The sequence below is a fragment of the Martes martes genome (genome assembly GCF_963455335.1).
Source record: "Martes martes genome assembly, chromosome: 16".
NCBI lineage: Eukaryota > Metazoa > Chordata > Mammalia > Carnivora > Mustelidae > Martes > Martes martes.
The window spans coordinates 19,556,414-19,576,434 of NC_137904.1; the positions used below are offsets into that span (position 1 = coordinate 19,556,414).

The 20,021-nt window shown below is 39.2% G+C and overlaps 1 protein-coding gene across 4 annotated transcripts in view; it reads right to left on the bottom strand.

The window, feature by feature from the left end:
- The window catches only part of PAFAH1B1 (platelet activating factor acetylhydrolase 1b regulatory subunit 1), an 86,412-nt gene that overhangs the window by 53,428 nt on the left and 12,963 nt on the right, over positions 1-20,021 (bottom strand). Inside the window, exon 1 of one of the 4 annotated variants that reach the window (XM_080827357.1) lies at positions 3,470-3,615. The exons of the other annotated variants lie outside the window; for them this stretch is intronic. The gene's annotated coding sequence lies outside the window, so the exon portion shown is untranslated. Of the gene's footprint in view, positions 1-3,469; positions 3,616-20,021 lie in introns of those variants that run through there. 4 annotated transcript variants of the gene reach the window in all.

Here is a 20,021-nt window from a genome sequence, read left to right on the forward strand (position 1 = left end):
CCGATGCGGGGATCGATCCCAGGACTCTGGGATCATGACCTGAGCAGAAGGCAGAGGCTTAACCCACTGAGCCACCCAGGCACCCCTATTTTTAAGACTTTTAAAATTAAAATAATTAATTTTAATTAAAATTTAATTTAATTTTAATTAAAGAAATTTTAAAAAATTTATCAGTAAAATGGTATGTCTGGGATATGTGTCCAAAAAATTTGTGTAGGGGGGCGCCTAGCTTGCTCAGTTGGTGGACCAATGTAGCTCTTATCTTGAGGTTGTGAGTTCAAACTCCACGTTGAGAGTAAAGTTTACTTAAAAATAAAATCTTGGGGCTAAGAATTCAAGAATATAATGTACAGTATTTCTCAGATTTACCTTTTAGGTTGGTTAATATTTTAACATAAAACTGTAAAATATCACATGGCACAAAAATAAATGGTTCTCCAACAGAGCAAAAGAGATAGTTTAGAATATTTTGCAATGAACAATCTATATTTATAACCAACAGTACAAATAAACCAGGCAATGTTTTCAAACCACTTGGTGAAGGAGTTCTTAATCTTTTGGGGGGGGTCACTGGATTCCTCTGAAAAGTAATGAAAATCAAGATCTCTTCCCTCAAAGAAGCACATATAAACAAAATACTATACTCATTTCAAGGCGGTTTACAAACTCTTCCAAAGTCAACATAATGAATGAGAAGACTTAACATTTCTGAAATGTATTTTGGCAGCACTTCAATAATCCCTCCTAAGCTATTTGTATATATTACAAACATATTTCAAAGAAGAGTCTCATTTATTCATTTGCATGTCAATATCCAGACGTTCTCAGAGATCAGATCTGTGTTGCCTAAGCACTAGAAACAGAAGCTTCAGTATTTTTCGGAATGCAGAATTCTTAACCATTCTACATTCTAATACTGTATCTGTTTATCTGCAACAAAAATGCAGCAGCTCTCCTAAACAACGTTTACTGCTTGGATAAGCACCTCACCACAGAAAGAGAAAGGGGAAAAGTAAAAAAGAAAATATAAATAACAGAGCATTAAAAAATCTTACAAAACTAGATGGTGAGAGAATTATTAATTTAAATTCTTTTCATTTCCAGTTTCCATGTGTTACTGTAGGTTTCACACTTACTGAACAACCTTTATAACATATTTCATTAATAATTTATTTTGTACACTGGTTCCTGCTAACCATGAGTTTATGAAATGGGGAATATACAGAAAATAAAGGACGTGTGGTAAGGGGAAAAACAAACAACTAATTATATGGTAACGGTAGACATTAACAAATATAAAATGGAAATAATCAGATTTGTTAATAGATGCAGACCTAAGAGTTTAGGAGAGACACCAAAGACCTATACTATAGTAACTGGATTATTACCAACGACTCCTGTTCTCATGAAATAGTCACTTGACAATGCTTTATTTAAAGAGAGTCAGTAATGAACAGACATTTCTGCAAAGAAGACATCCAAATGGCCAAAAGACACATGAAAAACTACATAACGTTACTCGGTATCAGGGAAATACAAATCAAAACCTCAATGAGATACCACCTCACACCAGTCAGAATGGCTAAAATTAACAAGTCAGAAAATGACAGATGTTGACGAGGATGCAGAGAAAGGGGAGCCCTCCTACACTGCTGGTGGGAATGCAAGTTGGTGTAGCCACTCTGGAAAACAGTAAGGAGGGTCCTCAAAAAGTTGAAAACAGAGCTACCCTACGACCCAGCAATTGTCCTACTGTGTATTTACCCCAAAGATAACAAATGTAGTGATCCGAAGGGGCACATACACCCGAATGTTTATAGCAGCAATGTCCACAACAGCCAAACTATGAAAAGAGCCTAGATGTTCATCAATGAATGGATAAATGTGATGTGGTATATATACACGATGGAATATTATATAGCCAACAAAAAAACTGAAATCCTGCCATTTGCAACGACATGGATAGAACTAGAGGGTATTACGCTAAGCGAAATAAGTCAATCAGAGAAAGACAATTATGATATGATCTCACTGGTATTGAGGAATTTGAGAAACAAGACAGAGGATCATAGGGAAAGGGAGGGGAGAATGAAACAAGATGAATCCAGAGAGGGAGACAAACTATAAAAGACTCTTATCTCAGGAAACAAACTGAGGGGTACTGGAGTGGAGCGGGGGTGGGAGGGATGGGGTAGCTGGGTGATGGACACTGGGGAGGGTATGTGCTATGGTGAGTGCTGTGAATTGTCTTAAGACTGATGATCACAGACCTGTACCCCTGAAATAAATAATACATTGTATGTTAATAAAAAACAAAAAATAAAAAGTAATAGGGTCAGCAGAGGGGTGCCTGGGTGGCTCAGTTGTTAAGCGTCTGCCTTTGGCTCCAGGCATGTTCCCAGGGCTTTGGGATGGAACTCCGCATTGGGCTCCCTGCTCAGCAAGGAGTCTGCTTCTCTCTCTGCCCCTCTCCTCCATTCTCTCTTTCACCTCCTCTCTCAAATAAAATCTTACAAAAAAAAAAAAAAAAAGAGAGAGAGAGAGAGAGAGAATCAGCAGATTATCTACCTTGCTTAAAGAGCACATGTATTATAGCTCATAATCCTAATCCAAACAATATCTTCCAGATACAGCAATGAGGCAAGGCAAAAACTAATGCTAATCAAGATTTACTGAGTACCTTTGCACACTAATTTTCAGAAGTTAAATAAAACCTGTTGTTTCCCATTAACTGCATGTTTCATGGTACTTTGAAAATGATTACATTTTTAGCACAGTTGCAAAAAACAGAATTTTTCTCTAAGTCACTAGCAGGACTTAAGATATTTTATTAATCTGCATGACTATTCATATTACAGATATACCCCTCCTGGTGCTTCCAACTATTTTACCTATTATCCTTACATAGATTTTAACACAATAATTCAATAAAGAAAAATAAAGCTGATCTTTTCAAAAAAGATTTTTATTTATCTGAGAGAGAGTGAGAGCACAAGTGGGGGGAGGGACAGAGAGAAAGGTGAGAAGCAGACTCCCCACTAAGGAGTCAGGACTCTGGGATGAAGACCTGAGCCAATGGCAGACACAACAGGCTGAGCCCCCCAGGTGCCCTTAACTTTTATTCTTTTCACAACTTGGTAAAAAAGGATGAAAAAATACTTGTGTATAATTTAATGAATTAAGATCTTAAATTGACTTAAACAACTAAAAGCTACTTTCTTAGTTATACTGGCCATACATTTTGTTTCAAAAGAATCAGACCAAGGGGTGCCTGGGTGGCTCCGTCAGTTTATGCCTCCAACTCTTGATTTTGGCTCAGGTCATAATCTCAGGATTGTGAGACAGAGCCCCACCAGGGGTCAGGGCTCAAGGTGGGTATGGAGCGTGAAGCCTGCTTAAGATTCTTCCTCTCCCTCGGCCCCTCCCTGCTGGCTTTCTCTTAAAAAAAAAAAAAAAAAAAGAATCAGACCAGGGCGCCTGGGTGGCTCAGCTCTGCCTTCAGCTCAGGTCATGGTCCCAGGGTCCTGGGATGGAGCCCCGTACCGAGCTTTCTGCTGGGCGGGGTGCCTGCTTCCCCCTCTCTCTCTGCTTGCTTCTCTGCCTCCTTGTGACCTCTGTCAAATAAATAAATCAATCTTAAAAAAAAAAAAAAAAAAAATCAGACCAAGGATTTTTAAAGAACACAGACAACCAGCATCCACAAAGAGACATAAGACTGCCTATTCATGTTACATGTCATAATGTTCTTACTTATTAACTGTTTTTAGATAATCAAATTACCATATTTATATTATATAAATACTAAAGTTCTAAGTTTCTCTTAACTATGAAATGGACTTAAATGTGAAATATACCTCAGGATTTAGTGAGGATTAACCAGGATAATAATATAAACAAATTCTGTAATACCATACATGTTACCTCTGCCATCAGTTTTGAACTTTAAATGTATATATTTTTAAGATTTTATTTATTTATTTGACACACAGAGATCACAGGAGGCCTAAGAGGCAGGCTATGGAGGGCGGGGTGGAAGCAGACTCCCTGCTGAGCAGAGAGCCCGATAGGGGCTCCATCCTGTGACCCTGAGATCATGACCTGAGCCAAAGGCAGAGGTTTAACCCATGGAGCCACCAGGCGCCCTTTAAATGTATTTTAAAAATCTCAGCTTACAATGAACACCTGCAGTGAACCTCAGACATGATTTCTTACCAATGTTCTTGTTCACTTAATTTTTGACACTTTTTTTTTTTTTTAATTTGACAGACAAAGATCACAAGTGGGCAGAGAGGCAAGCAGAGAGAAGGGGGAAGCAGGCTTCCCGCTGAGCAGAGAGCCTGACATGGGTCTCAGGACCCTGAGACCATGATCCAAGCCAAAGGCAGAGGCTTAACCCACTGAGCCACCCAGGCGCCCCAATTTTTGACACTTTTTTCATATGGCATAACAAAGAATGTGTATGAACTGGGTAGTGTCACATGACTGATGTTCTATAAATTTTGAGAAATGAAAACAGAAGCAATCATCTCCCAAAACATGGTCTTTCCCCCGGAAATGTTTTTTTCACTTGTGCCATCATCCTTCCCCCTTGCTTTCTTTTAATTGTTTGCACCATCCAAATCATTCTCATCTTTGTACAACTAACCTATCAGAGCATACATATGTGGGGCAACTGGGTGGCTCAATTGATTAAGCATCTGCCTTTGGCTCGGGTCATGATCTCAGGGTCCTGGAATGGAGCCCCACATCTGGCTCCCTGCTCAGCAAGGAGTGTGCTTCTCCTTCTTCCCTCTTCCCCTCCCCCCACCTCATATGCATGCTCCCCCATCAAATGAAGAAAATCTTAAAACACACACACACACACACAATTTTGATTTACAGAGTCCCCATCGTATGGAACATCTCTCCTTTAAATAATTAGTGGTGGGTAGGAGTGCCTGGGTGGCTCAGCCGGTTAAGCAGCTGCCTTCAGCTCAGATCATGATCCTCCTGGGATGGAGCCCTGTGTGGGGCTCCCTGATAGGTGGAGAGACTGCTTGAGACTGCTTCTCCCTCTCCCTCTACCTGTAGTTTTGCCTACTTGTTCTCTCTGTCAAATAAATAAATAAAATCTTAAAAAAAAAAAAAAAAAGAAAAGAAAAGAAAGAAAGAAATTAGTGGTGGGTATTTTGAGTGTTCCTGCAAATTCTTTATCACTTTATTAAGATGATGCTCCTTAACATGACATCAGACCTAATAGCAGGTTATAGGTTTCTCTGAGCTCTCATATTTGACTCTGAGTATTAATCTAGGTAAAAATATTTAAAACTGCATCATTAATGCTATGCTGCAATGCAGTCAAATAATTAAAAAAAAAAAAAAGTAAAGTTACCTATGAAGTCAATGAACTGAATATTCTGAAAAATACCCCTGTATATAGTTTAAATCCATGAGATTACCTAGGACAACAAAGTACTTACTCAGAGTAACTTCATTTCCTGAATTCAATCTTTATGATTTCCTCACTTTTCCATCTACAGATACAAGTTTCTAGAGTTCTGAAGTCACTTTCTAATAAAAATAAAGATAGCAAATTACCCAAACTATTAATTTTCCTTTGTAGTATCTTGTGTCCTGTGTAAAAGATTAAGTATGAGAGAAGTTTTCTCCTATGCCCACAATTTGAAAATGTTAGATCACTGTAAGTTTTTAATCAAATACCTAGGCTTTAATGTATACTTGCTCTTACTCTCCTCCGGCTTGGAGGTCCATGATTCACCGGGACTTGCTGTTGGTAGGCAGTAACAAGACCAAAAAAGACTAGATTGATCCATCAAGCTCAGGCACAGTTCCCTGAAAAAGTAAAATTCTTCCAAAGGCTACACCATTTCCTCACTTCCTATTAGTTATAGCCAACATCTCATTTTGCAAGATATAAGTCACTCATCAAATCAATATTTGGGTACATATAAAAATACTTTGCATTTTTCAATGAACTTTGGGCCAAGGATTAAGATACCATTTTTTCAGAGAACTATTCTTAACCAATCTCAAGTCTAGTAACTCTAATACTAAAGGCAAGAGTTGTGGGGTGCCTGGGTGGCTCAGTGGGTTAAAGCCTCTGCCTTCGGCTCAGGTCATAATCCCAGGGTTGTGGGATCGAGCCCTGTGTCGGGCTCTCTGCTCAGTGGGGAGCCTGCTTCCTCCTCTCTCTCTGCCTGACTCTCTGTCTGCTTGTGATCTCTGTCAAATAAATAAATTAAAATACTAAAAAAAATAAATAAATAAAGGCAAGTGTTGTAAATAGATGCTCCGTAGCTAGATTATGAATCTGAAGAAACAAAGCAGAAAGTTTTTGGGCTTTGAAACTGAACAGACACAGATTCCAAGTAACACAATATAAATATCTAGATGTCCACTTTTTCTTTTTTTTTTTTAAATATTTTATTTATTTATTTGACAGAGATCACAAGTGGGCAGAGAGGCAGGCAGAGAGAGGGAGAAGCAGGCTCCCCACTGAGCAGAGTCCGACGTGGGACTCGATCCCAGGACCCTGGGATCATGACCCGAGCCGAAGGCAGAGGTTTTAACCCACTGAGCCACCCAGGTGCCCCTACTTTTTCTTTTAAAATCAATCTTTTTTGCTTTGTCCTTTGCCTATCACCAGAACTACACTATGAGATAGTTTCTATTATACCTCCAGTGATGGTTAATTCATGTGTCAACCTGGCCAGGACACAGGAGCCAGATATTTTGTCAAACACTTGTTTAGATGTTACTATGAAGATATTTTTTAGATGAGGTTAACATTTAAATCAGTTGACAGTGAGTAAAGCAGATTACCCCCAGCCCCATAACCCAAAATGTAGATGGGTTTCAGGCAATCAACTGACGGACATGAAAGAAAAGACTTACACAAACCCTGAGGAAGAGGAATTTTGACAGCCGCATGTCTTTGGACTCCAGCTGCAACTCAACTCTTCCCTGGATCTCCATCCAAGCAGCCTACCCTGTAAATTTGGGACTTGCCAACTTTACAATGATGTGAATCAATGACTTAAAATCTAACCCACGCACCCCTAAGTGACAAAGAGAGGGACTGTACTTTCTAAAAATATAAACATACATTCTATTGGTTCTGTTTCTCTGGAGAACCCTAATATACCCCATACCTTCAGTTCTGTTATAATAATATAGCAGCCTTTATAATTATAGTCTTAGCATTTCAATAAACTCTACTGGAATACTCCTCACGCCTCACAGCGCTTAAACGCTACTCCCTGGATACCCTCCAGGCAAATTAATGCCTTCAAGGGTTATCGAATATAAAAAACTGTTTCCGGGGCGCCTGGGTGGCTCAGTCGTGAGCCCCACGTCGGGCTCACTGCTCCGCGGGGAGCCTGCTTCTCCCTCTCCCACTCCCTCTGCTGTGTTCCCTCTCTCGCTGTGTCTCTCTCTGTCAAGTAAATAAAATAAAATCTTTAAAAAAAAAAAAAAACTGCTTCCAACCTACAACAAACAAGAAAGAGATCCTCAGCAAGGGCTACTAACATGCAAAACAGGTAACTAAGAACTCACCCTATCCACTCTGTTTTCATCACTCTCTCCATGAAGTTTCTGATATTCACTACTATTACAATTTATAAGCACCATCTCATTACTACTGATCTTTCCTCTCTTCCTATTTTTTTCTCCTTGTTTCTTGGCCTGCCTACCTCATCATTTCTTGGCTCTCCCTTTACACAGACATTAATCAGTGTGCATCCACACAATCCCATGGCACACCCATCAAGCATGTTAGATATAACTGTCATCCCAGCAGTGTTTACTTGTTGATGGGTGCTCAAATACTGCTTCTTCATTGATTAAAAAATAAAGTTTCCTCCTCTTCTTTGACTTAAGGCATGAGTCATTTTAACATTTTATTTATTTTTTGAGAGAGAGACAGCGAGAGAGGGAACACAAGCAGGGGGTAGTAGGAGAGGGAGAAGCAGGCTCCCTGCTGATCAGGAACCAATGTGGGGCTTAATGCCAGGACCCTGAGATCATGACCCCAGCTGAAGGCAGATGCTTAACCAACTCAGCCACCCAGACACCCCAAACATTTCTTATGAGGGCACCTGGGCAGCTCAGTTGGTTAAGCAACTGCCTTTGGCTCAGGTAATGATCCCAGGGTCCTGGGGTCAGGCCCTGTGTCAGGCTCGTTACTCAGCGCAGAGCCTGCTTCTCCCTCTCCCTCTGCCTGCTACTCCGCCTGCTTGTGCTCTCTCTCTCTGTGTCAAATAAATAAATAAAATAAAATAAAAACTAGCCAGTATGATTTTAGAGATTGTGGGTCATTTCTTTTCTTGTAAATTTACTTCAGTGTCAAAACACAGTAAAATGAAAACAAAAGGGAAAGATCTATTTTTATGGTAATTTTACATACAGCCTGATAAGAACACTGACAAAACAAAATGGTTCCAAATATAAACTATTCCTTCTAAAAATGTCATTTCCTATAAGTTGTGTTTTACTTTATCAAATCCATTATTTCCAGATTCTCTGGGATTCCATGATGCCAAATAAATAAAAAAATGAAGAATATTAAATTATACTACTTGCTCTCTAATTTAACTTTCAATTTAGACTCTATCATACTACTGACACCAAAAGAAAATGAATTTAACAACTGATATCACTGACCTCTGCAAGTTTAAATCCATTTAGACAATGATTCATTAGGTTGAAAAACACCTATGGGAAACAGAACAGTGACTGCCACATATGTATTTTTGTCAAATCGGATTCATTAAAATAGCTGGAGAAAGAAGTAACCAGGTGTACCTTAGAACCACCTGAGGAACTTCTGAAGATAATCATGGTAAAAGGCCTTATCCTCAGAGATTCTGAGGAGGCATCTGAATTTTAGTCTCCAAAGGATTTTGATGCACATCCTCAGTAGAAAACCATACCCTCAACAGTATAAACTACAGCCAGTTCTAAAGGGTCAAAAGCAAAATTATAACTATTTCATTAAGAAACCATCAGTGTCAGAAAATGGTATCTGGGCTTCAAGGTCAAAAAATCAAATTACAAGGCCAAGTTACTCAGATTTCAATGGTAATTCCAACTGCCACTCAAATTCAAAAATATACTTACAAGACTCCTCAGATATACCTTGAAGAGATACTAACAGGGAAAAAAGGCCAATCCAACATTTTGAAATATGTAGTTTTCATTACAGTTAAGCTTTTATTAAGATTTTTAAAAAAGATTTTATTCATTTTGAGAGTGTGTGTGTGCACATGTGTGCAAACACACAAGCAGGGGAAACAGCAGAGGGAGAGAGAAAATCCCAAGCAGACTCCATGCCAAGTGCAGAGGTGGAGACACATGGGGGTTGATCTCACAACCCTGAGATCATGACCTGAGCAAAAACAAGGAGTCAGAGGCTTAACCAGCTAAAGCAACCCAGACGGCCCCCATTAAAGATTTTTAAAAAATACTTCAAGAAGGGGCTCCTGGGTGGCTCAGTCTGTTAAGCACATGCCTTCGGGTAATGATCTCGGGGTTTGGGGATCGGCCCCTCATCTGGCCCCTGACTCAGCGGGGAGTCTGCTTCTTCCTCTGCCCCTCCCTTTGCTCGTTTGCTCTTTTCTTTACTCCATCTCTCAAATATATACATAAAATCTTTAAAAAAAATACTTCAAGATGAAAATACAGCTGGCTTCTTCATTATATAACTAAGTCTTCCTGGTATATTGTAATAGACAACATTCTTTTGCATCTATATTAACTTTGTTACCTTTTATTCTGATTGTGTCTTCTCCCCTATTTATCTAGATCAGGGGTGAGCAAACTTTCTGTAAAGAGCCAGAAAGTATTTTAGGTTTTGCCAACCTCACAGTTTCTATAGCAAGAAAACAATAAATAGTATGTAAAGCCATTTGCAATGACGTGAATGGAGCTAGAGATGCTATTTGTCTTTCTCTGACTTACTTTGCTTATCATAATACTCTCTAAGCGAAGTAAGTCAGAAAAAGACAAGTACCATGATTTCATGCATATGTGGAATTTAAGAAGCAAAACAAACAAGGAAAGAAAGGCGGGGGGCAACCCAAGAAGCAGACTCTTAACTACAGAGAACAGAACACTGAAGGGGGATGTGTTATATAGGTGATGGGGATTAAGGAGTATACTTGTGATGAGATAGGGTGATGTATGTAAGTGATGAATCACTATACTGTACACCTGAAACTAATATTACACTGCATATTAACCAGAATTTAAATAAAAACTTAAAAAAAGATGAGGGGCACCTGGGTGGCCTAATGAGTTAAGCATCTGACTCTTGATTTTGGCTCAGGTCATGATCTCAGGGTCGTGAGATCAAGCCCCACATCAGGCTCCAAGCTCAGTGTGGAAGCCTGCTTGGGGGTCTCCTTCCCTATCCCTCTGTCCCAACCCTCTCTTTTCCCTCCTCCTCTGCCCACCACCTTGTGCTCTCACTCTCTCTCAAAACAAAACAAAAACAAAACAAAACAAAAAACAGTATGTAAAGGAATAGGTGTATTTCTGTTTCAATTAAACTTTATGGACACTGAACTTTGAATTTCATGCAATCATTTTTTTAAACAAATTGGTATTTTATAAAATTAATAATTTTTTTTTACAAAATAAAAGTATACAGAATATTCTTTTGCTTTTTTCAACCACTAAAAATTATGAAAATAATGCTTAGCTCACAGGCTATACAAAAACAAGTAGCAGGCAAGATCTGGTTTGTCAGCCATAGTTTTGAAATCCCCTTAATCAAACAAATGAAGTTAACTGATACAGGCCACTTTTACTAATAGCATCTATTTCACAAACTGTCAGGCAGATTAAATGAGTTGATTACATATAAAGTGCTTACAACAGTACCCGGTACACTAGAAGCGCTGTATGATTTTATATATATATCTATACCTTAATTTATCTTCTCTACTTCGTTTAATATCCCCTATTAGCCTATCGCACTGAAATGTTTTGTCTAAAATCTGTTTTAAAAGGGAAAATCCTTCACTGTTGAGGGAGAGAAAGTCTTCAATGATACACTAGTTCTTCCTTGAAAATGACTTTCTAGTTCTCCTTTCCAAAAATCTAAAGTAGATATCTACCTGCAATTTATCAATAGCAACAGCCCCATTAACTGCACTCTCAGGCAAAAAGCAAAACAAAACAAAACATCTTACCTATCTACTAAGATGTCAGAGGAAGACATAAAGATTCCTAATTTACAACATACTAATGTAATTGTATTTAGGAAGGACTTGCCTGTCAACGCACCATTACATGATAACCAAGGCAGAGCTTACAAATTAAGGTTTAGAGTACTTTTTTCCTTTAATCAATTTAAATAGCCAAAGAAAGTTAGTGATTCTTATCCTGGCCTGGTCCAGACTAATACTAAAAATGTGAGTCAAAGAACGTAAGGAAAAGCTACCTAGAACACAGGTGCGGCCATTATCTCCAGAAAGGTATAATGAGGCAGCATTCCATATGTCCAAGTCTTCATTATTAAAATGTTTTCTCGGGGCACCTGGGTGGCTCAGTGGGTTAAAGCCTCTGCCTTCAGCTCAGGTCATGATCCCAGGGTCCTGGGATCGAGCCCCGTATCGGGCTTTCTGCTCAGCGGGGAGCCTGCTTCCTCCTGCCTCTCTGCCTACTTGTGATCTCTATCTGTCAAATAAATAAATAAATAAATCTTTAAAAAAAATAAAAAAATAAAATGTTTTCTCTTGGGTACACTCCCCTTACCATGTTTTGCAATTTTCCTTTCCCCTTCAAGATTCAGCCTGAAAGTAGTCTATCACTACCTCTGTGAAGCCCACCCTGGCTAGGCTACACCCCTTGGCAGAGGTAGGTTCCCTCTTTTTAGTCTCACTGTTATCATGTATATATAATCCTAATAACCATTTACTGCCATTACATGTTAGGTTTCTTTTTTTTTTTTTAAACACACACACATTTTAAAAGATTTTATTTATTTATTTGACAGATCACAAGTAGGCAGAGAGGCAGGCAGAGACAGAAAGGGGAAAGCAGGCTCCCTGCTGAGCAGAGAGCCCAATGAGATGCGGGGCTCGATCCCACGACCCTGGGATCATGACCTGAGCCAAAGGCAGAGGCTTAGCAAACTGAGCCATCCAGGCGGCCCTAAAATTTTTTTTATTCATTTTATTCATTTTTAAACACACACACATTTTTTATCACACATACATACACACATATATTTTAAAAGATTTTTTAAATTCATTTTTGATAGAGATACAGTGAGAGAGGGAACACAGCAGGGGAAGTGGAGAGAGAAAACAGGCTTCCCCAGGAGCAGGAAGCCCGATTTGGGGCATGATCCCAGAGTCCTGGGATCTGAGCTGAAGGCAGGCGCTTAACAGCTGAGCCACCCAGGCTCCCCTATGGTTGGCTTCTTTAATGCAATGTTTAATTCTCACAACACCCAGCAAAGAAACTAATATTCTCATTTAACAGATGAAGAAGTCAAAGTCAAACAGCTGGATACTGGCAGAGCCAGGATTCAAACCAGGTTTGCCTTCGACTCCCACACCAATGGTTTCAAACAGCAGGAATGTGAACAGAGGAGGCCAACCAAGCAGGCAAGACTCTCTTTTTATCCACTTACATATCAAGTTTCTGCATACGAGTTTTTCGGGAAAAGTTTCCACTCTTAAGATAAATTTGAGGAGCACCTGAGTGCCTCAGTCTGACTCTTGATTTCAGTTCAGGTCATGACCTCGGGGTCCTGGGACTGAGCCCTGCATCCCTCTCCATGCTCAGCAGGGAGTCTGCTGTTCTCCCTCTCTCTCTGCCCCCCCTCCGCACTGCCTTCACCTCTCTCAAATAAATAAATCTTCAAAAAAATAGAGATAAATTTTAAAAATCACCAATACTACCTTGTGCTGCACATTCTTTGCAAGTAACTATATACATGCCATCTCTAGTACCACACTGACCTCCTTAGGGGCAAACACTGAACTGAATTTCTTTCCCTCTAGAACCAGGCATAGGGTCTTGGCACTCAACAAATGTTTGTAGAGAATCAAGCTTTCATAGCAAAACTCTCCAAATTAATTAACTATACTCCCACAGTTACAGACAATTGTAAAATAATTTATAATTGCATGGCAATTTATACTCAATGAAATTCTTTCGTGTCTGTGTGTGTATATATAGATATATAATCTTAAAAAGAGAAACCAAACAACTTTTTAAAATGTTTCTCAAGGGCTCCTGGGTGGCTCAGTTGGTTAAGCGACTGCCTTTGGCTCAGGTCATGATCCCGGATTCCCAGGATCAAGTCCCGCATTGGGCTCCCAGCTCCAAGGGGAGTCTGTTTCTCCCTCTGGCCTTCTCCCCTCTCATGCTCGCTCTCTCTCTCTCTCAAATAAATAAATAAAATCTTTTTTTAAAAATTTAAAAATTAAAAAAAAATAAAACATTTTCCAAAATGGCACATTTATTCAATATTCAAGGTTTTATTTTAATAAAACATCAATTATCTGCCAACTGCCAAACAGTATTGGCAAAAGTTACCGTATTTTATTTTCATTGCCATACCAAAACACTATTGGGGTTAAACCATATTAAACTGCCAATATTGGCAATTACACAGGTTCAACCTATACTTATCAATGCTATTTAAAGAGCACTAGAAAAATTCTCAGCAGCTAGCATAAACACCAGAACTTGAGGGATTTATTTACAGTTTTAACAAAAAAATTAGACAGAGTAAGAAAGTATGTGATTTCATACTTGTTCGTATATACATACACAATTTAACAATTCTCACAATATGCTGTAATTATCTGCCTTGATATCTCAACAACACTCCTCCAAAGCCTCCAACCTTGACATATTCCTTCTTCCATCTCCATCAAATACCACAGTAATTCTTTTAAAAAAGAAAAAAATCATGGTAATTAACACAAAATTGGTACTTAGTTAAGTGCTTCTAAATGACCTCTACAGGCATCATAGTAAAACTGAGATAAAATCCACTATGTCCTCAGAACTAAAGATGCACTGTATCACTTTACTCTCATCCCTTTTAAAATTCTAAAAAAAATTTCAAATTCTGAAACGTAGGCAAAAATCATAGCCCAGCTCCCTGCGGCTGGTTTCGATATAATTTTCTTTCTTTTATTTTTTAAGATTTTTATTTATTTATTTGACAGACAGAGACCACAAGTAGGCAGAGAGGCAGGAAGAGAAAGGAAGGGAAGCAGGCTCCCTGCCGAGCAGAGAGCCTGATGTGGGGCTCAATCCCAGGGCCCTGGAATCATGACCCGCGCCAAAGGCAGAGGCTTTAACCCACTGAGCCACCAAGGCGCCCCTATAATTTTTTTCTTTTTAAAGGCTGAACACTGATTATACTACAAACTTAAAATTGAAGACCTTTTTACATTCTAACATGCATATTACTTTTCTGGTCTCTGCTTACAAATAGTACATTTTGGGGTGACAATTAGACAAACACAGCTGTAACAGCCCTCTAAGCCTGATGTTTTAAGTTAAAACTAAGTCACACACACAAAAATCCAATGCCATAACCAAGAAAAAGTTTCTTAACGCTTTCCAACCACACAAATAATATAATACTATTCTTTCTTTTCTTTTTTTAAGATTTTATTTATTTATTTGAGAGAGAGAGCAAGAGTAGAGGAGAGGGAGAAGCAGAGAAGCCCAATGTGGGACTCCATCCATGGACCCTGGGATCATGACCCCAACCAAAGGCAGACACTAACCAACTGAGCCACCCAGGTGCCCCGTTTTTTTTTTTTTTAAATAAAGACTTTAGAGTCAGACACTTAGCAGGCTAAGCCAACCAGGCACCCCTAGAACGTGGTTTTTAATATAAGTTCAATTAAAAATAAAATGATCAGAAAAACCACAACTGCAAGCTAAACCCTGAACTACCTGGGGCACCTGGCTGGCTCTGTTAGTGGCACATGCTAGAGTGTGCAACACAGTCTCAGGGCTGTGGGTTCCAGCTCTGTGCTGGGTGTAGAGATAACTTTAAAAATAAAAAGAAAAAAAAAAAACAAAAAACAAAAAACAGGGCGCCTGGGTGGCTCAGTGGGTTAAAGCCTCTGCCTTGGGCTCAGGTCCTGGAATCGAGCCCTGCACTGGGCTCTTTGGTCCACAGAGAGCCTGCTTCCTCCTCTCTCTTTGCCTCCCTCTCTGCCTACTTGTGATCTCTGTCTGACAAATAAATAAATAAAATCTTTAAAAAAAAAACAAACTAAGAAAAAAAAGAAAAAGGCTGGATAAGGTACTTAATAGATACACAGTGCTTACTAAAAGGTAGGATGGTTACGGAGATTATACCAGTTTTCAACCCCTCTGCTTAAAACCTTTCTAGAACAAGGGTATATGTAAAGCTTTAAAAAAAAAAAAAAAGTGGGGCACCTGGGTGGCTCAGCGGGTTGGGCCTCTGCCTTCTGGCTCGGGTCGGGTCATGATCTCAGGGTCCTGGGATGGAGCCCTGCATCCGGCTCTCTGCTCAGCAGGGAGCTTGCTTCCCTCTCTCTCTCTGCCTGCCTCTCTGCCTACTTGTGATGTCTGTCAAATAAATAGATAAATCTTAAAAAAAAAAAAAGATGAATATCTTGCATCACAAACTTCATGAATTACAAACTTAGTATCTTTTTGATCTTAAACTGCACTGTGTCCTCACAACTATTTACACAAAAATGCAGAGATCACACACACAGAGAACAATGCAGGTAATATAAATGAGCAAAGCAGGCAAGGTTGTAATCTTTCCATACTAGACTCATTTTGTCTGCATATTAATTATACTACAATATTCTTCACTTCCAGAGAAATATATTCTGTTCCACTTTTGCTAACTACTGCAGTCACCCAACTATACTTTTTTCCATTTCTTACAGAAACATCAACAAAGAAGTATTTCTTCACTATAAAAAACAGTGCAAGGGCAATAATAAATAGTAATGAAGTGGTAGGAACTTGTTTCACTGGTGAGCTTATCCCCATCTATAGGAGGGCAGCTGCAACTCCACTTGGGCCAACTGTTGCCATGGGAACATGTGAGCCTCACAGTTGCAAGAGCTCCTAATTTTTCAGGATAATCCAAAAATGGAGACTTTATGCAAAACAGCTAATTTTAAAATGTTGACTAAAAAGAATTCTTTTAACAATGCAATGCAAAGAGAAATGCAATTATAGATTTGGTTTTGCCTAAAGGCTGCCTACCAGTGCGTAAACCCTAGCACAGTACTGGATTAATATGGGTTTTTGTGGGTTTTTTTTTTGTTTTTCAAAGATTTTTTTTTATTTGACAGAGAGAGAGCACAAGCAAGCAGAGAGGCAGGCAGAGAGAGAGGGGGAAGCAGGCTCCCCATTGAGCAGATAGCCTGATGCGTCTGTGGGCCTCGATCCCAGGACCTTGGGATCATGACCTGAGCCGAAGACAGAGGCTTAACCCACTGAGTCACCCAGGTGCCCTTAATATGGGTTTCTGAATAGCCGAAGAGACTGAAGAAAGAAAAACAGGATTTAAGAATTTATGTTCTAAAAAAAATATATGTATCAGGGGCACCTGGGTGGCTCAGTGGGTTAAGGCCTCTGCCTTCGGCTTGGGTCATGATCCCGGGGTCCTGGGATCGAGCCCCGAGTCGGGCTCTCTGCTCGGCGGGGAGCCTGCTTCCCTTCCTCTCTCTCTGCCTGCCTCTCTGCCTACATGTGATTTCTGTCTGTCAAATAAATAAATAAAATCTTTAAAAAAATAAAATATATATATATGTATCAGTGCTAACAGTATGATCTGATTTATTCAATTAACAACATAAGAATTACTAAATAATAAATATTTAATTAACCTTAGGATAAACCCTGCAATGCAAAAGCAAAAAATAAATTTTTTTAAAGATTTTATTTATTTATTTGACAGAGATCACATGTAGGCATGCCGAGAGAGAGCAAGGGAAGCAGGCTCCCTGCTGAGCAGAGAGCCCAATGTGGGGCTCTATCCCAGGACCCTGGGACCATGACCTGAGCCGACGAGAGAGGCTTTAACCCACTAAGCCACCCAGGTGCCCCCGCAAAAAATAATTTTATCATGTAATCTGCAGACAGCTTCATGTTTACTGAAGTACTATCTGTAATGAAAATTTAGAAACAACCTAAATGTCTACTTTTGTAGTACAGGTATAAAGAAACTACAGAAGGGGTACCTTGGTGAGTCAGAGGGTTAAGCCTCTGCCTTTAGCTCGGGTTGCAATCTCAGGGTCCTGGGATCAAGCCCCGCATCAGGCTCTCTGCTTGGAGGGGAGCCTACTTCACTCCCAACCCTGCCTCTCTCCCTACTATAATCTGTCAAATAAATAAATAAAATCTTCAAAAAAAAAAAACAGTACAATCATATATGATAAACTATACAACAAAATAAACTAGATCTATGTATATTGGCAATACATCTAGAAAACGTCTTGTTAGGTTAAAAAAACAATTGGTAGAGTAACATACAGTGTAACATTCATATAAATTGTAAGCATTATTTTTTTTTAAGATTTTTTTTTTTTTGGACACAGACAGAGAGATCACAATTAAGCAGAGAGGTGGGGAGTGGGAGTGGGGGTGGGGAAAGCAGGCTCCGTACTGAGCAGGGAGCCCGATGTGGGCCTTGATCCCAGGACCCATAATCCCAGGATCATGACCTGAGCGGAAGGCAGAGGCTTAACCCACTGAGCCACCCAGGTGCCCTGTAAGCATTTTTTTTTTTAAAGATTCCATTCATCTATTTGAGATAAAAAGAGAGAGAGGGACAAGCAGACTCCCCGCTGACTGGGAGCCTAACGTAGGGGCTTGATCCTAGGACACCAAGATCACAACCCCAGCCAAAGTCTGACGCTTAACTAACTGAGCCACCCAGGTGCCCTTTAAGCATTTTTTTTGTTGTTGTTTTCTTTTGTTTAAAGACTTTATTTACTTGAGAGAAAGCATGGAGGAGGGGGAGGGACAAAGGGAGAGGGAGAAGCAGGTTCCCTGCTGAGCAGGGAGCCCCATTAGGGGTTGGATCCCAGGAGACGCTAACTTTAACGAAATGAGCCACCCAGATGCCCCCACTTTAAGCATTCTTACACACAGTTTATATTTGTATTAACTATGTATGTATGTATTATACATATATACTTTACTGTTGTAGTATAAAAACAACAAAAGGATATATACAAACTTTAAGAGGAACTTTACCTTCCCAGTGAGGTGAAAGGGATTAAAGGTATAAAAGGGACATCAACTATAATAACGGGTTATTTCTTGAACTAAGGCAAATATGACAGAATGTTAACACCTGTCAATTCTGGTAACAGTTTACATGGATTTTTTTTTTTTTCATTACTCAAAGTACCTTTCCTGCATGTTTTTAAGCACGTTCCATACTTAAATAACAAATTAAACTGGAAATATGTAAAATTTTAAAAAAGCTTTCTTCTGAGTATAGGTCCCATCATAGGGCCTCCCACAGCAAGTTGATTATGTAAATGATATAAAAGCACTGAAGGAATAAATCCTTTACTTTTGAGGTCCTGTAGAATTTTGGAGTCAAATAGTGGAGATTCAAATACCAACCTAGCCATTTACAAACTGTGTGACCTTGGGCAAATTTTCCAATTTCCTAAGTCTATTTGCCCATTTATAAAGGGAGCTCTACCACCCACCTCAAATAGCTGTGGTGAAACTTAGTGAGATAATCAGTGTTAAGGGCCTGTCTGCCATTTTACTTCCCTTAACAGAGCTCAGGAATGAGGACAGAGATAATAATTTCAATCTGAAAAATGGCAATATGGCATAGTACCTTTTTCACTTTTACATATATAAGCAAAGTAAAAGAGAAGCTGTTCTAGTGTCCAAAGTCAAGAACAAATCAGTTTTGCCATCACGAGACGGCAGAAAGTAAAGGTGGACTGCCCTATCACCATCATCAACTCATCTTAATCATCTCCATCATCATCATCATAACAATGACACACATTTACTGAATGTTTAGTGAGTGCCAGGTACTGTTCTAGGCTCTTCAAATGCATTAACTCATTTGATACATAACATAAAATCTGATGTAAGCCAGAACAGAGGAAAAAGTAACAGATACCATAAGATTATGAACTGAAAGGAGAAGAAAATCTCTTTCAGGTGAAAAAAAACTGGGAAAGTTGCCTGGAAAAGGAAAATGTGGTATGCAGATTCTAAAGACTCACAGGGCAGGGTACACACAGAGGAAAAGAGAAGGGAGTGGTACAGTTAAAACACCTTAAGGAACAGGAAGTATCTTCATAAGGCTGAATTACAGGAAGTAAGTAAGTAAGTAATTCCTTCCATGGCAGGAAGTAAGAAAAAGGATGAAAAGATGAGCCAGGACACAAGAAAAGTCCTTGAGTGCCTAATTAGAATTAAGCTGATATCTATTAAATAGCATATTTCCAGCAATGTACCGTTTGCATTTTCGTGTATTGCTCATTAAAGACAGTAAAAAGCTGATTTTTTACAAAGTGACTTCAGAACTGTGGTTCAGGAAAATTAACCTGGCTGCTTTATGTAATATCTGACATAATTCCTCTTATTCTCTCCTATGGCTAACACCCAGTTTCCCAATTTTACCCAGACACCTAAGCTACAAATCTGAGATGTCTTCTAATACTTCCCTCTCCCCATCACACTACTCATTCACAAGTCTACCTCCTAAAACTTTCTCTCATCAGCAACCTTCGTTATTATGATCTTATTTCAAGCACTAATCATTCTTTCCTGAAAAAGTCTCCCGACCTTCAAACTCCAATCTATATCCCTCACTGACACCCATTTAAACTATCTAACATATACATCTGATCATAATGCTCATCTTTGTTTGGAACTGTTTGTTGACTTCCAAATTGCCTACCATATATATATATATATATAGAGAGAGAGAGAGAGAGAGAGAGAGAGAACATAATTTACAAAGTCTATCAGTCTGGATCATATGTACCTTTACAGTTTCA